This window comes from Ailuropoda melanoleuca, unplaced genomic scaffold, assembly GCF_002007445.2.
Source record: "Ailuropoda melanoleuca isolate Jingjing unplaced genomic scaffold, ASM200744v2 unplaced-scaffold9496, whole genome shotgun sequence".
NCBI classification, from domain to species: domain Eukaryota; kingdom Metazoa; phylum Chordata; class Mammalia; order Carnivora; family Ursidae; genus Ailuropoda; species Ailuropoda melanoleuca.
Window position 1 is genome coordinate 15,314 of NW_023254987.1, and position 17,558 is coordinate 32,871.

The 17,558-nt window shown below is 38.6% G+C and overlaps 1 pseudogene; it reads left to right on the forward strand.

The window, feature by feature from the left end:
- The first annotated feature begins 5,912 nt into the window (after positions 1-5,912).
- On the forward strand, positions 5,913-6,942 carry LOC100476767 (annotated as a pseudogene).
- Positions 6,943-17,558: the final 10,616 nt, after the last annotated feature.

The window sequence follows — 17,558 nt, forward strand, 5'->3', positions numbered from 1 at the left end:
GTCATGATCCCAGGGTCCTGGGATTGAGTCCTGCATTGGGCTCCTTGCTCAGTGGGGAACCTGCATCTCCCTGTCCCTCTGCCTGTCGTTCCCCCTGCTTGTGCTCTCTTTCTCTGACAAATAAATATACTCTTTTAAAAAAAGAACTATTAAGAAAAGAAATAGAGAAAGAAAAAAGATTATAATCCCCTAGGAGATGTTTTCAAATGTTGCATGCTATCCACTGCAAAAGATGTGACACCACCCCTCTCCCCATCACATGCAAACATCCTGGTGATAATGACTGGCACAAGGTGTGTATTGAAAACAGTAGAGAAAAGATTAAAAATTACCAGTTCCCCATGCACAAATGGTCAAGTTGTATAAATCCCAAGTTAATGGTTATTTTCCTAGCCCACTGGCCTGGTCACTAGCTCTAATATTTTATCTTCATTATAAATATACATAAATGGAATCTTCTCTAGTTTCAAAGGCATATATGTGATCTCCTCAAATTCAAAACAGTCTGATTTCTTTCTTCCTTATGGATTTATCATATTCTATATTTATTATAATTATTTGTAAATTTCATTGACTCACCTACTGGGCTATACTATATTTCAATCCCATTCTCCTGGCCTAGCATCATATACTGAACTTTGAAAAAGATCAGTAAATATGTAATGTTAAGAGAAAGACCTAAGATGGCAGTTAAGTTGGAGGACCCTAGGCTTGCCATGGGGGGGGGTCCCTGGTCATGGAAAGAGGTGACAGAGAGAGGACCACACAGGGGATTGCACAAAGAAAACATTTCTCTAAAGCCATTGACTGGGGAAATGAGAAGGGTTGATTTTCATGAGTTTTTACAACAACAGAGCTCAAATATTGGAGTTTTAGAGGTCCATGGCATGGCAAATGTGGAGTCCAGTGGGTGCTGCTGTGGACCTGTGGAGAAGGAGGGCAGATAGCCCAGGGGCAGACAGTGAGATCTGAGGATCCCTTGGAATGCACTGGGAGACATGATTCCTGCTCCTTGAAGCTCATCTGAGAGAGGTGTCATTGCCTCTCAGGTGACAAACAAGCCAGTGGGCACCATTTACATCTCTCCCATCCCTCAGCATAAACTAACGAACCTCAGTAAATAGCACAGCTCCAACAGTGGTGGCTCAAACTGCTTAAAACAAGACCCACCTCCTTGTGCTCTGAAGGTGCTGTTTTTCTCAGGCAAGTATGCCTGAAAATCAGCACAGCAAGTCCCTCCTCAAGGAGACTAGCACAAATTGCCCACATGCACCACATCTACTGACCACAGAGTTCTGCAAGCCTTCAGTTCTAGTGGAAATAAGATCATGTCTCTTTTAACAAGCAGACCAGAGCACACCTAGTTAAAACTTGCCACACTTTGGCCAAAGTCCAAATCCTCCCCACTGCAGGCAAGGAAAAACTGTGCAGAGGACTGACCTGAGGAAAAGAGCAGCCAAAACACAGTAGCAGAGTGGACACAACACACACCAGAGACACTTCCTAAAGTGACAGGCTTTGGCCAGTATTTGTCCTCTTCTTTATAAAGCCAGTATTCTCAGAAGAAGAAAACATACTAGGATTTCGTAACACAAAGAAGAAGGAAGAGAAATAGACAAAATTCCAAGATAGAGGAATTCATCCCCTAAAAAAGAAAAAAAAAAGATCACAGCCAATGATCTTATTAAAACAGATATAAGTAATATGATTGATCCAGAATTTAAAGCAACAATAATAAGGATACTAACTGGGCTTGAGAAAAACACTGAAGACACCAGGGAGCCCCTTACTGCAGAGATAAAAGACCTAAGATCTAGTCAGGTGGAAATAAAAAATGCTATAACCAAGATGCAAAACTGACTAGATGTAATGACCACAAAGGTGGAAGAAGCAGAGAAGTGAATCAATGACATAGAAGATAAAATTATGGTAAAAAAAAATGAAGCTGAAAAGAGAGCGAAAGAAAAATATTGGATCATGAGCATCATCGTAGGGAATTCATTGATTCCATAAAGCATAATAAAACTTATTTCATAGAAGTCCCAGAAGAAGAAGAGGGAAAATGTCCAGAAGGTTTATGTGAGCAAATTACAGTTGAAAACTCCCCTAATCTGGGGAAAGAAACAGACACCAAATCCAGAAGGCAGAGAGAACTCCCATCAAAATCAACAAAAGCAGGCCAACACCAAGACATATTGTAATTGAATTTGCAAAATATAGACACAAGGAAAAAATTCTAAGAGCAGCAAGAGAAAAGAAATGCATAACTTACAAGGGAAGATAAATAAAGTCAGCAGATCTCTCTTCCAGCAGACCAGAAGACAGTGGCCTGATATATTCAACATGCTGAATGGGAAAAACATGCAGCCAAAAATACTCTATCCAACAAGGTTGTCATTCAGAATAAGGGAGAGGTACAGAGTTTCCCAGACCAAAACATCAACAACAACTAAAGGAATTTGTGACCATTAAGCCGGCCCTGCAAGAATTATTAAAGGGGACTCTTTGAGTGGGAAAGAAAGACCAAAAGCAAAAAATACTAGAAAGGAACAGAGAAAATCTCCAGAAACAATGATTTAACAGGTAATACAATGACACTAAATTCATATCTATCAATAATCAATCTGAATGTTAATGAACTAAATGCTCCAATCAAAAGACACAGGGCATCAGGATGGATTAAAAAACAAAACAGCATGGATGGCTCTGGGGGGGAATAATGCTAAGTCAAGCAGAGAAAGACAATTATCATATGGTTTCTCTCATCTATGGAACATAAGAAGTAGGAAGATCGGTAGGAGAAGAAGGGATAAAGAAAGGGGGGTAATCAGAAGGGGGAATGAAGCATAAGAGACTATGGACTGAGAAACAAACTGAGGGCTTCAGAGGGGAGTGGGGTGGAGGAAAGGGATAGGCTGTGATGGATAGTAAGGAGGGCACGTATTGCATGGTGCACTGGGTGTTATACGCAATGAATGAATCATCGACCTTTACATCAAAAACCAGGGATGTACTGTATGGTGACTAACATAATATAATAAAAAACAAAGAAATAAAAAAAAGACATAAAATAAACAAACAAAACAAAACAAAACACAAGACTGATATATATGCTGCCCATGAGACACTAATTTTAAACCTAAAGACACTAGCAGATTGAAAGTGAGGGAATGGGGAAAATTTCTCCTGCTAATGGATGTCAAAAGAAAGCTGGAGCAGCCATAATTAATGTCAGTCAAACTAGATTTTAAACCAAACACTGTAACAGGGGATGAAGAAGGGCACTCTATCATAATAGAGGTGTCTATCAACAAGATGATCTAAAAATTTTAAATATTTATGCCTCCAACCTGGGAGCACCCAAATATATAAAACAATTAATAACAAACATAGAGAATCTCATAGATAATACAATAATAGTAGGGGCCTTTAACACCCCACTTTAAACAATGGACAGTTCATCTAAGCAGAAAAGCAACAAGGAAATAATAGCTTTGAATGACGCACTAGACCAGATAGACTTAACAAGTATATTCAGAATATTTCATCCTAAAGCAACAGAATACACATTCTTTTTGAGTGTACATGGAACACTCTCTAGAATAGATCACATACCGGGTCACAAATCAACCTTCAAGTACAAAAAGATTGAGATCACATAATGCATATTTTCCAACCAGAGTGCTATGAAAGTTGAAGTCAACCACAAGAAAAAAAATTGGAAAGGACATAAATATATTGAGGTTAAGGAACATCCTACTAAAGAATGAATAGGTAAACCAGGAATTAAAAAAGAAATAAAACATACATCGAAACAAATGATAATGAAAATTCAACAGTCCAAAACCTTTGGGATGCAGCAAAAGCAATCATAAGATGGAAGTGTGTAGCAATACAGCCTCACTTCAAGAAGCAACAAAAACCTCAAATTAAAAAAACCTAACCTTATACTTGAAGGAGCTAGAAAGAGAAAACCATATGAAGCCTAAAACTGGCATAAGAAGGGTAATAATAAATATTAGAGCAGAAATAAGTGATACACAAACAAATAAACAAAAAAAATTGAATAGATCAATGAAATCAGGAGCTGGTTCTTTGAAATAATTAATAAAATTACTAAGCCGGACTTATTAAATTAATAAAATTACAAGCTGGACTTATTAAAAAGAAAATAGGAAGGACACAAATAAAATCACAAATAAGAGAGGAGCAATCACAACCAACACCACAGAAATGCAAACAATTATAAAAGAATATTATAAAAAAATCTGTAATCAAATTGGAAAATGCAGAATAAATGGATGCATTCCTAGAAACATACAAACTACAAAAACAGAAACAGGAAGAAATAGAAAACTTGAATATGGTGCACTGGGTGTTATACGCAACTAATGAAGCATCAAACTTTACATCGGAATCTGGGGATGTACTGTATGGTGATTAACACAATATAATAAAATAAAATAAAATAAAAAAAAAAAATAAAAAAAAATAAAGACTTAAATGTAAATCATCAATAAAACCATAGAACTCCTAAAATAAAACATAGGAAAATTCTTGACATGGGCTTTATCATTGATTTTTTTTATATGACACTTAAAGCACAACCAAAAAGAATAATAATAACAGGCAGGACTACATTAAAATAAAATACTTCTGGATAGCAAAAGTAACAATAAAATGAAAAGACAACCTACAGAATTGGAAAAATATTTGCAAACCATATACCTAATAAGGGGTTAATAACCAAAATACATAAAATAGTTACCAACAAACATAAAGGAACTAATTGATATGATACAATGATAGTATGGGACTTTAACACCCCACCCATTTAGATGGGTGGGGACTTTAACACCCCACTCATCTAAACAGAAAATCAACAAAGAAACAGTGGCTTTGTATAACACACTGGATCAGATGGATTTGACAGATGTGTTCAGAACATTCCATCTTAAAAGAGCAGAATACACATTCTTTTCAAGTGCACATGGACCATTCTCCAGAATACATCACATATTAGGTCACAAAACAGCCCTCACTAAATACAATAAATGAATGAATGAATGAATGAATGAATGAATGAATGAATAAAGTCATACCATGCATCTTATCTGACCACAACACAATGAAACTAGCAGTCAACCACAAGAAATAATCTATAAAGACCAAAAATACATGGAGGTTAAATAACATGCTACTAAACAGTGAATGGGTCAACCAGGAAATAAAACAATAAATAAAAAAGTACATGGAAACAACTGAAAATAAAATAATAAAGAATAGAGCAAAAATAAATGATATTGAAATTAAACATACAATAGAATAAATCATTGAAACCAGGAGCTGATTCTTTGAAAAAATAAATAAAATTGATAAAGTCAGACTTATCAAGAAAAAAGAGAAATTACTCAAAATCACAAATGAGAGAGAATAACAACCAACAGCAAATAAATACAATTATAAGAGAATATTATGAAAAATTATGTGCCAACACATTAGACAACCTAGAAGAAATTGATAAATTCCTAGAAACGTATAAACTACCAAAACTGAAACAGGAAGAATTAGAAATTTTGAACAAACTAAAACTAATTACCAGCAAAGAAATTGAATCAGTAAACAAAAAACTCCCAACAAACCAAAGACTAGGACCGGATGGCTTCACAGATGAATTCTACCAAACATTTAAGAAGAGTTTATACTTACTCTTCTTAAACTATTCCAAAATACAGAAGAGGAAGGAAAACTTCAAAATTCATTTTATGAGGCCAGCATTATCCTCATACCAAAAACAGATAATGACACACACACACACACACACACACACACACACAGAGAGAGAGAGAGAGAGAGAGAGAGAGAGAGAGAGAGAGAGAGAGTTACAGGCTTTTGGCTCCCTGAGCAGTACCATGGTGGTCAGCAAAAACAAGCACCTTATGAAAGGCAGCAAAAAGGGAGGCAAGAAGAAAGTGGTTGATCCATTTTCTGAGGAAGATTTCTGTGATGTGAAAGCACCAGCTATGTTCAATATAAAAAATATTGGGACAAAAAAAAACACGCTAGTCATGAGAACTCAAGGAACCAAAATCACACCTGGTGTCCCCAAGGGAATTGTTTTTGAAGTGAGCCTTGCTGATCTGCAGAATGATGAAGTTGCATTTAGAAAATTCAAGCTAATTACTGAGGATGTCCAGAGAAAAAACTGCCTGACTAACTTCCATGGCATGAATTTTACCTGTGACAAAGTGTGCTTCATGGTCAAAAAATGGCAGACCTTGTTTGAAGTTCATGTTGATGTCAAGACTACCAATGGTTATTTGCTTTGTCTGTTTTGTGTTGGTTTTATTGAAAAATGTAACAATCAGATTTGAAAGACCTCGTATGCTCAGCACCCACAGGTCTGCCAGATTTGGAAAAAGATGATGGAAATTATGACCTGAGCAGTGCAGACAAATGAATTGAAAGATGTGGTCAATAAATTGATAGCAGGCAGCATCAGAAAAGACATAGAAAGTGTTGTCACTCTATTTATCCACTCCATTATGTCTTTGTCAGGAAAGTAAAAATGTGGGGTGCCTGGATGGTTCAGTTGGTTGAGCCTCTGACTCTTGATTTTGGCTCAGGTCATGATCTCAAGGTTGTGAGATCAAGTCCCGCATTGGGCTCCATGTCCATCTGAGAATCTGCTTCTCTCTCTCTTTCCCTCTCTTTCTGCCCCTCCACCCTGCTCATACATTTTCTCTTTCTCTCTCTCAATAAAGAGAAATAAATTTTTAAAGAAAGGAAAGTAAAAATGCTGAGGAAGCTGAGGTTTAAATTGGAAAAGCTCATGGAGCTTCTTGGTGAAGGTTGTAGTTCTGGAAAAGCTCCTGGGGATAAGACCAGTGCTAAAGTTGAAGGAGCTGCTAGAATGAACCAACAATCCAAGAATCTGTTTAAAGTTCAGGCACTTACTGGTAACAAATAAAAAATCTTATTTGTAATGTTTAAAAAAGAGAGAAAGAGAATAACAGACGAATGGAAAAATCCTCAAAAAAAAAAATACTAGCAAACCAAATCCAGCAATACATTAGAAAATTCATTCATTGCAATCAAGTGCAATTTATTCCTGGTTTGAAAGGGTGGTTCAATATTGGCAAATCAATCAGCATGATATATCATATCAATGAAAGAAGGGATAAGAACAAGATAATCATTTCAGTAGATGCAAGAAAAACATGTGACAGAGTGCAACATCCATCCATGATAAAAACCCCAAACAAAGTAGGTTTAGAGAGAACATACCTAAACATAATAAAAGCCATATATGAAAAACCCACAACTAATATCATCCTTAATGGGGAAAAACTGAGAGTTTTCCCCTAAGGTCAGTAACAAGACAAGGATGTCCACTCTCACCACTTCTATTCAGCATAGTACTGGAAATTCTAGCTGCAGAAAGCAGACAAAGTGTATCTATATCTATATCTATCTATATCTATATATCTATATAAAATCCAAATTGGCAAAGGAAGAAATAAAACATTGGTTATATGCAGATGACATACCACGTATAGAAAACTTGAACAACACCAAAAAAAATTTTTAAAAGAACTAATAAATTTAGTTAAATAACAGGATACACAATCAACGTACAGAAATCTGTTGCATTTCCATACAATAACAAGAAAGTAGCTGAAAAAGAAATTAAGAAAACAGTCTCACTACCAAGACTGAAACAGGAAGAAATAGTTTATTTAAACAGACTGATTAATTATGAAGAGATTGAAGCAGTGATCAAAACCTCGCCAAAAACAAGAGTCCAGGGCCTGATGGACTCCCTGGGGAATTCAACCAAACATTCAAAGAAGAAATAATACCTACTCTCCTGAAGCTGTTTCAAAAAATAGAAACAGAAGGAAAATTACCAAACTCATTCTATGACTCCAGTACTACCTTGATCCCCAAACTAGGCAAGGACCCCATCTAAAAGGAGAATTACAGATGGATTTCCCTGATGAATATGGGTACCAAAATTCTCAACAAGATCATAGCTAATAGGATCCACAGTACATTAAAAGGATTATCCATCAAGACCAAGTGGGATTCATCCATGGATTGCAAGGGTGGTTCAACATTTGCAAAGCGATCAGTATGATAGTTCATATCAACAAGAAAAGAGTCAAGAACCATATAATGCTCTCAATTGATGCAGAAAAAGCATTTGACAAAATACAGCATCCTTTCCTGATTAAAACCCTCCAGAGTGTAGGGATAGAGGGTACATTCCCCAATTTCATAAAAACCATCTATGAAAAGCCTACAGTGAATATCATTCTCAATGGGGAAAAGCTGAAAGCCTTTCCTTTAAGATCAGGAACACAACAAGGATGCCCACTCTCACCATTATTATTCAACATAATAATAGAAGTCCTTGCAACAGCAATCAGACAGCAAAGAGGGATAAAAGGTTTCCAAATTGGCAAGGAAGATGTCCAACTGTCTCTCTTCGCAGATGACATGATACTCTATATAGAAAACCCGAAAGACTCCACCCCCAAACTACTAGAACTTATAGAGCAATTCAGTAATGTGGCGGGATACAAAATCAATGCTCAGAAATCAGTTGCATCTCTATACATGAACAATGAGACTGAAGAAAAAGAAATTAGGGAATCCATTCCATTTATAATAGCACCGAAAATCATACGTTATCTCGGAATTAACCAGAGATGTAAAGGATCTATATTCTAGAAACTAAAAATCACTCTTGAAAGACATTGAAGAAGACACAAAAAGATGGAAAATGATTCCATGCTCATGGATCGTAAGAATTAAAATAGTTAAAATGTCCATTCTACCCAGAGCAATCTACACTTTCAATGCTATCTCAATCAAAATACCAATGACATTTTTCAAAGAACTGGAACAAACAGCCCTTAAATTTGTGTGGAACCAGAAAAGGTCCCAAATCACCAAGGGATTGTTAAAAAGGAAAAACAAAGCTGGGGGCATCACATTGCCAGATGTCAAGCTGTACTACAAAGCTGTGATCAAAAAGACAGCATAGTGCTGGCACAAAAACAGACACATAGACCAATGGAACAGAATAAGGAACCCAGAAATGAACCCTCAGCTCTTTGGGCAACTAACCTTTAACTGGAAAACACATCCAGTTGAAAAAAGACAGTGTCTTCAATAAATGGTGCTGGGAAAATTGGACAGCTACATGCAAAGGAATGAAACTTGACCACTCTCTCACACCATACACAAAGATAAACTCTAGATGGGTGAAAGACCTCGATGTGAGACAGGAATCCATCAAAATCCTAGAGGAGAACATAGGCTGCAACCTCTTTTACATCAGCCACAGCAACTTTTTTCATGACACATCTCCAAATGCAAGAGAAATAAAAGCAAAAATGAACTTGTGGGATTTCTTCAAGATAAAAAGTTTCTGCACAGCCAAGGAAAGAGTCAAAAAAGCTAAGAGGCAGCACACGGAATGGGAGAAATATATTTGCAAATGATGCTACAGATAAAAGACTGGTATCCAAGATCTACAAAGAACTTCTCAAACTCAATATGCAAGAAAGAAATAAACAAGTCATAAAATGGTCAGAAGATATGGACAGACACTTTTTCCAATGATGACATGCAAATGGCTAACAGACCCATGAAAAAAATGTTCAAAATCATTAACCATCAGAGAAATTCAAATCATAACCACATTGAGATACCACCTTACATCAGCTAGAATGGCAAAAATGTACAAGGTAGGAAAAAACAAATGGAGAGGATGTGGAGAAAGGAGATCCCTTTTCCACAATTGCTGGGAATGCAAGTTGGCACAGCCACTTTGGAAAACAGTGTGGTGGTCCCTTAAAAAGTTAAAAATTGAGCTACCCTTTGATCCAGCAATGGCACTACTGGGTATTTTCCCCACAGATACAGATGTAGTGAAGAGAAGGGCCATAAGCACCACAATGTTCATAGCAGCATTGTCCACAATAGCTAAATTGTGGAAGGAGCCGAGATGCCCTTCAACAGATGACTGGATTAAGAAGTTGTGGTCCATATATACAATGGAATATTACTCAGCCATCAGAAAGAACAATTTCACAAGGTTTGCAGCAACATGGACGGGACTGAAGGAGATAATGCTAAGCAAAATAAGTTAAGCAGAGAAAGACGATTATCATATGGTTTCACTCATTTATGGAACATAAGAAGTAGGAAGATCAGTAGGAGAAGAAAGGGAAGAAGAAAAGGGGGTAAACAGAAGGGAGAATGAACCATGAGAGACTATGGACTATGGGAAACAAACTGAGGGCTTCAGAGGGGAGGAGGTTGGGGGAATAGGATAGGATGGTGATGGGTATTAAGGAGGGCACGTATTGCATGGTGCCCTGAGTGTTATACACATGTAATGAATCAAAGAACTTTACCTCCAAAACCTTGGGAATTGCTGTGTAGTGACTAACATAATATAAAAAAAATATTATAAAAAATGTAAACGGTCACTTACAATTTCACCCCAAATAGTAAGATACCTAGGAATAAACCTAACCAAAGAGGTGAAAGATCTATACTCTGAAAACTATGAAACACTGATGAAAGAAATTAAAGATGACCCCCCAAAATGGAAATAAATCCATGCTCATGGATTGGAAGAATAAATATTGTTAGAATATCTGTACTACTAAAACAATCTACAAATTTAATGCAATCCTTATGAAATTACCAACATTTTTTTTCACAGAACTACAAAAATAATTCTGAAATTTGTATGTAACCACAAAAGACCCTAACAGCTAAGGCAATATTGAAAAAGAAAAGAAAAGCTGAAGGCATCACAGTTCCAGACTTAAAGCTATGGTACAAAGCTGTAGTGATCAAAACAGTATGGTACTGGCACAAAAATGGACACACAGATCTATGGAACACAATAGAAAACCCAGGAATGAACCAACAACTACATTGTCAATTACTCTTCAAAGCAGGTAATAATATCTAGTGGAGAAATTCTCTTCAACAAATGGTGTTAGGAGAAGTGGACAACAACATACAAAAGAATTAAACTGGACAATTTTCTTACACCATATAAAAATGAATTAGAAATCGATTAAAGACCTAAATTTGATACCTGAAACCATAACAATCCTAGAAGAGAACACAGGCAGTAACTTCTTTAACATGGGGCATAGCAACTTTTTTCTAAATAGGTCCCATGGGGCAAGGAAAACATATGCAAACATAAACTATTGGGACTTCAAAATAAAAAGCCTCTGCACATTATTTACAAATAATCCAATTAAAAATTGGGCAGAAGACATGAACAGACATTTTTCCAAAGAAGACATACAAATGGCCAACAGGCACATGAAAATTTGTTCATCACTTACCATCAGGGAAATGCAAATCAAAGCTACAATGAGATCTCTCTTCACACCTGTCAGAATGGCTAAAATCAATACATGAAGCAACAAGCGTTGGCCAGGATGTGGAGAAAATGGAACCCTCCTGCACTGTTTGTGGGAATGCAAACTGGTGCAGCCAGTGTAGAAAACAGTATGGAGGTTTCTCAAAAAAATTTTAAAAAAGAACTACCCCATGATTCAGCAATTACACTACTGGGTACTTACCCAAAGAATACAAAACACTAATTCAAAAGATACATGAACCCTTATGTTTATAGCAGCATTTACAATAGCCAGATTATGGAACTAATGTCCATTAACTGATCAATGGGTAAAGAAGATTGGTATATATAAACAACAGAATATTACTCAGCTGTAAAAGAGAATGAAATTTTGCCACTTGCAAAGACATGGATTGAGCCAGAGTGTATTATGCTAAGTAAAACAAGTCAGAGAAAGACAAATACCATATGATTTCATTCATCTGTGGAGTTTAAGAAACAAAAGAGATGAACACAAAGAGACAGAGAGAGAAACAAGAAACAGACCCTTAAGTATAGGGAACAAAATGATAGTTACCAGAGGAGAGGTAGATGAGGGGTGGGTTAAACAGGAGATGAGTATTAAGGAAAGCACTTGCTCTGATTAGCACTGGGTGATGTATGTAATTGTTGCATCACTATATAGTATACCTGAAACAAATATAACACTGCATGTTAACTAATGGGAATTTAAATAAAAACTTTAAAAAAACAGGGACATTCAGAATATGATTGCATAAACTAGCTATCCAGCTTGTACCATACAATATCTGAAAGAAAATATTTGGAACTGAGACAAATATATTCATGCCATATCACTCACTACTTAGCATGCAACAAATGTCCACTGGTGACTGAGTTATCTCTATTAAATGATATATAAACTCCACTTACATATCAAAGCTTGAGGAGCTGGGTATCCAGGGCCTTTTCTCCTGCTCTCTGAGTATCAAGCCAGATTTAGAGGAATAAGGGCAACTAATGCAGTTCTGAATAAGGAAGCCTGCTTCCTTCCTTTATGGCATGGATTTTCAACATATTTCCCTGGATGAGGGAGGAGTCTTAGATAAGAGATATTATTGTGGGGCATTTGGGTAAGTTAGGAGACTTCGAAGACACATGAAACCATCAGGGCTCACAATGTTTTTCAGTGTGGCTGGGTTTTAAGATTGGGAATGTGGTTCTTGAAATCTAGTCAAAAGGCTCAAAACATGACTGCAACATCAGGTACAACATTCCATAAGCTTGATGGTCTCTAAGTTTTTCTTTTTCTTCAGTTTTTTTATTTTTTATTTTAAGTCTAGTTAGTTAACATACAGTGCAATATTGGTTTCAGGAGTAGAATTCAGTGATTCATCACTTACATACAACACCCAGTGCTCAACATCACAAGTGCCCTCCGTAATACACATCAACCATCTAGTCCATCCCCCACTCACATCCCTCCATCCACACTCAGTTTGTTCTCTATCTTTGAGTCTCATGGTTTGTTTCCCTCTCTCCTTTTTTTTTCTTTTTCCCTCTCCCATATATTCATCTGTATTGTTTCTTAAATTCCACATATGAGTGAAATCATATGGTATTTGTCTTTCATTGACTGACTTATTTCACTTAACATCATACACCCTAGCTCCATCCACATTATTGCAAATGGCAAGATGTTATTTTTATTTTTTGATGGATGAGTAATATTCCATTATATATATATTTTTTCTTTATCCATCCATCAGTCAATGGACATTTGGACTCTTTCCATAATTTGGTCATTGTTGATAATGAACATTAGGGAACAGGTGCCCTTTTGAATCTGTAGTTTTGTATCCCTTGGGTAAATACCTAGTAGTGCAATTGCTGGATCATAGGGTAGCTCTATGATTGATTCATTCCTCTGATTAATCTAATCTCAGGTTATGGCATCCATCGGGTTTGCATCTCAGTTATGGCATTTTTAATATTGGTCTGACTAGATTTTAGTTCTTTTATCTCTGCAGTAAGAATTCTCTAGTGTTTTCTATGCTTTTATCAAGCCCAGCTAGTATCCTTATAATTGTTGTTTTAAATTATCATTCAGACATCTTACTTATATCTGTATTGATTAAATCCCTGTTAGTTCTACTGCCTGTTCTTCTTTTTGTGGTGAATTCCTCTGTCTTGTCACTTTGTCCAGAAAAACAAAACAAAACAGTAACAACAACAAGGAGTAAAGCACCAGATCCTGGGTGTGTTTTGGTCTGCTTGTGAAAAGAAAGCTATATCCAAAGATATAAATAAAATAAAATTAAATTAAAATAATATATATAAAAGAGATATATAAAAATAAAAATTGAAAAAATGATAATAAAAATTAAAAAGGAATTAAATAAGAACAAATAGAAGATTAATAATAAAAAAATTTAAAAAAAAGTAAAAGAAAGCTAGATGCTATTTCCCCTAGAGCTGAAGCTTTACAGCACTCTATGATCAGTGGACTTGGTGTGTGGGAGGTGTTTGTGCTGGTCTCCTGGGGGAGGGGCCTGTTGCACTGATTCTCTGGTAGACTTGCCCTAGTAGAGATGTGCCTGCAGGGCACAGGGGAGCAAGGCTTGGTGAATGGGGCTCTGGACCTCATTAGGTGGTGCTGTTTTGCTCCCTGAAGACTTTCAGGGCTGATGGGTGGGGTGAAAACAGAGGTGCCCTAGTCTTTAACCCCAATGGTGAGTTCGCACCTGCCACTCTTCAGGAAGCCCTCACCAGAGCAAACAATCACCCTTCTTGTGTCCTCTGGTTTCTGTCAGATCCCTGCCTTCACCCTGCCTGTGTCTAAGCTGTTTTATCTCAGTCATGAGACTGGGTTCCAAAACTCCAAATTTAAGGGACTCCTGAGGTGCAGACCTATGCTGATCCTCTGGGGGAGGGTCTTGCCATGTTTTGACATTTGCTGGTTTGTGTCAGGAAAGCAGTTGCATGACCACACAGTGGTTCTGAGTTTATGTAAAGGTGGAGCAGAAAGCCAGCACCTAGGTTTGCTGCCCTCAGCCAGAGTCCCCACTCCTATGCCTGGGAACAGTGCAGCATGTTGGTTGGTGCCATCCATTCTTCCTGTGATCTGGGAGGTCCTCAGACCACACTGTCCACTTCCGCATCTCCACCCCCTTCCCCACCTGAGCCCCTTTAAGCCAGGCACCACCCTGGTGGTGGCAGGCTTCTAAAACCTCATCTTTTGCACTCTGCTGTTTATAATACCTTTCAATAGTCTCCATAAACAGGGGTCCCTCCCCTCCACAGCACCCACAGTTCCTATCTCCCCAAAATCAACTCTCCACACCTCCTACCTTTAAGAATATGGTCAGTTTTCTACTGCAGTTTTGTTCTCTCAGTCCTCAGATTGATTTCTTGGTCGTTGCAGATGATTTGATAATTATCTAGCTGTGTTTGAGGGATGAGACATGTTTAGGGTCCACCTACTCCTCTGCCATCTTAACGCCTCCAAGTTTGTTATTTTCCTAGTTGAAGTATTCTCCCAGCTCTTCGTTTAACATCTGAATTTGATATTTCTAGTTTTTTTATTTTGTTCCTTATTCTTCTTCTCAGTTTCTCCTTTGGTTATCAGTTCTTTTTGTAGTTTTTTTTTTTGTAGTTTTTTTGTAGTGAGATTTTTTTTTATGGAGTCTGTGTGTGTATTAGCATACTAACAATTACAATTTTATCCTGCATACTACTTTATATCCTATATTACATTTTTAATAAGAAAAAAAATAATCCAGGTTTAATTTCCTTCTCAGTTTAGGGAAAGAAATTTCTCTGTACTATTTTTTTTTATATACTATCTTGGAAACAGACAACCATGACATCTTTTTTATTATATCCTTTTCATTGTTTTCATAGCCAGACTGAATCAAGAGTCTTATCTTCCATACTGAAGTCAGATATTTGAAGATTTTTAAATATGAAAAAAACTAAATTATTATGTAAATGTTTACTTAATGTAGGTCCTTGGAATATGACTTATGCTTTTTAAGTTTATTGTCTATTTTCTTTTATTGATTTTCTTTTTTTTTCCACTTTGCTTTAAAGATATTTCCTGTGGAAATGTAGTCGTAATACTTTTTATAACATCTACTAAAATTCTTTACTAATTCAAGACTTTTTTTTTTTAAAGATTTTATTTATTCGACAGAGATAGAGACAGCCAGTGAGAGAGGGAACACAAGCAGAGGGAGAGGGAGAGGAAGAAGCAGGCCCACAGCAGAGGAGCCCAACATGGGGCTCGATCCCATAACGCCCTGAGCCGAAGGCAGACGCTTAACCGCTGTGCCACCAGGCGCCCTCAAGACTTTTTTTTAAATCAAGATCTCAATAATTTGTTTTGAATAATTTCTTTCAACATTTTAAAACAATGTGTTTATGTGTTGGGCATATTCTAAAGTCCAGGATTTGCTTTATAGATTACTTTTTAGAATGTTATTTTTCTTTATAAAAGTCAATACATTGTGATGCTTTTAAAATATACATGTGAATTAATTAGATAATACAATTCTTAGTCTTTATTTTCTTGCTCATAACTTCCATTTTCACATGTTCAAAGCTAACACATGTTACTAATACTCTAGGATTTGTGGGGAATAACAAAAATGTAGCCATATAATTCATAACTAGCCTGACTGAATTAGTCTTCTGCTGTTTTCAGCCAATACAGTATCCTCTTCATCAGTGAAATTGTACAGGGACCCTACCTGAGCTGTTATTTACTGCCTTATCCTGGCTCCAAACTATGATAACCAAAATAAGACAGTATCTGCTGACATTAATTCAGATGTTAAAAGGTGGCAAAGGCACATGGAATCCCTAGATGGTTCTCTGCTTAAGTTAGAAGTAATGTTGGGGGGAGGTTAAGATGGCGGAGGAGTAGGGGACACCTTTTTCAGCCAGTCCCCTGAGTTGAGCTGGATAGGTACCAGACCAGGGAATATCCACGGAATCAGCCTGAGACGCAGGAAGATACATCTGGATCTCTACAAATGAACATCTCCAGCGCTGAGTATCGAGGTACGAAGCGGGGAGCCGTGAAACCGCGCACAGATATCGGAAGCTAAACAGAAGGGGGAGGGAGCCGCCGTGTCAGGGCGCCGGGAAGCGGTAGCCACCTGCAAGGGGGAGCGGACAGACCGCGGACCCGCACGCTTGAGACAGCAGGCTGAGAAGGGAGCTCCGGGAGCGCACGCGGGACGGCTGGCGGTTGGCGGGCCACCTGCACGGGGGAGCAGGCGGACTCGCGGACGGCACCCGCGAGACAACAGACTTAGAACGCGAGCTCCAGGAGCGCGCGCGCAGGGCGGCTGGCGGGCCACCTGCACCGGGGAGCGGGCGGACCGCGGACCCGCACTCTGGAAACGGCAGACTGAGTCCGTGAGCCGGGAGCGTGCACCACCAAGCATCTCACGGAGCTCCGGAGCTCCGGTGTGCTCACTGGATCGAGGCTGAGACCGGGAGCTCCGGGAGCGTCCGCGGGGCGGCTGGCGGCTGGAGGGCCACCTGCACGGGGGAGCAGGCGGACTCGCGGTCAGCACCCGTGAGACACCAGACTGAGACGGGGAGCTCCGGGAGCCCGCGCGGGGCGGCTGGCGGCTGGCGGCTGGCGGGGTTGGAAACACAAAGGACAGAGACGTGCCGGCCCTGGAAGTGAGGGCTGGGACGCCGGGTGTGGGGCGCACAGCCCGGGATGCTGCAGGGTTGAGCAGCACCAACAGAAACAGAGTTAAAGTGGCCAGAACATCAGTGGAGAACGATCCGCGATCCCTCTGTTCTGAGACAGAGGCTGAATTTCAGCCGCTGCTGCTCTCTCAGAAGAGGCATAGCAAACCGCCAGGGAAAGCCGCCAGAGAACAAAAGCCCGGAAATACCGGCTCACAGGGTGCCCATCCCCATCCCCCCTCGCAAGGGACACAGAGACTCTACCCAAACAGGGTTTTCTGAGTACCGGCAGGCAGGCCCCTCCCCCAGAAGGCAGGCTGAAAAATCAAGAAGCCCACAACCCGGAGCGCCTGAGTGGCGCAGTCACCAAGCACCTGTCTTCGGATTAGGGTGTGATCACAACGCTCCGTAAGGAGTCCTTCATCGGGCTTCTCCACCGGGAACC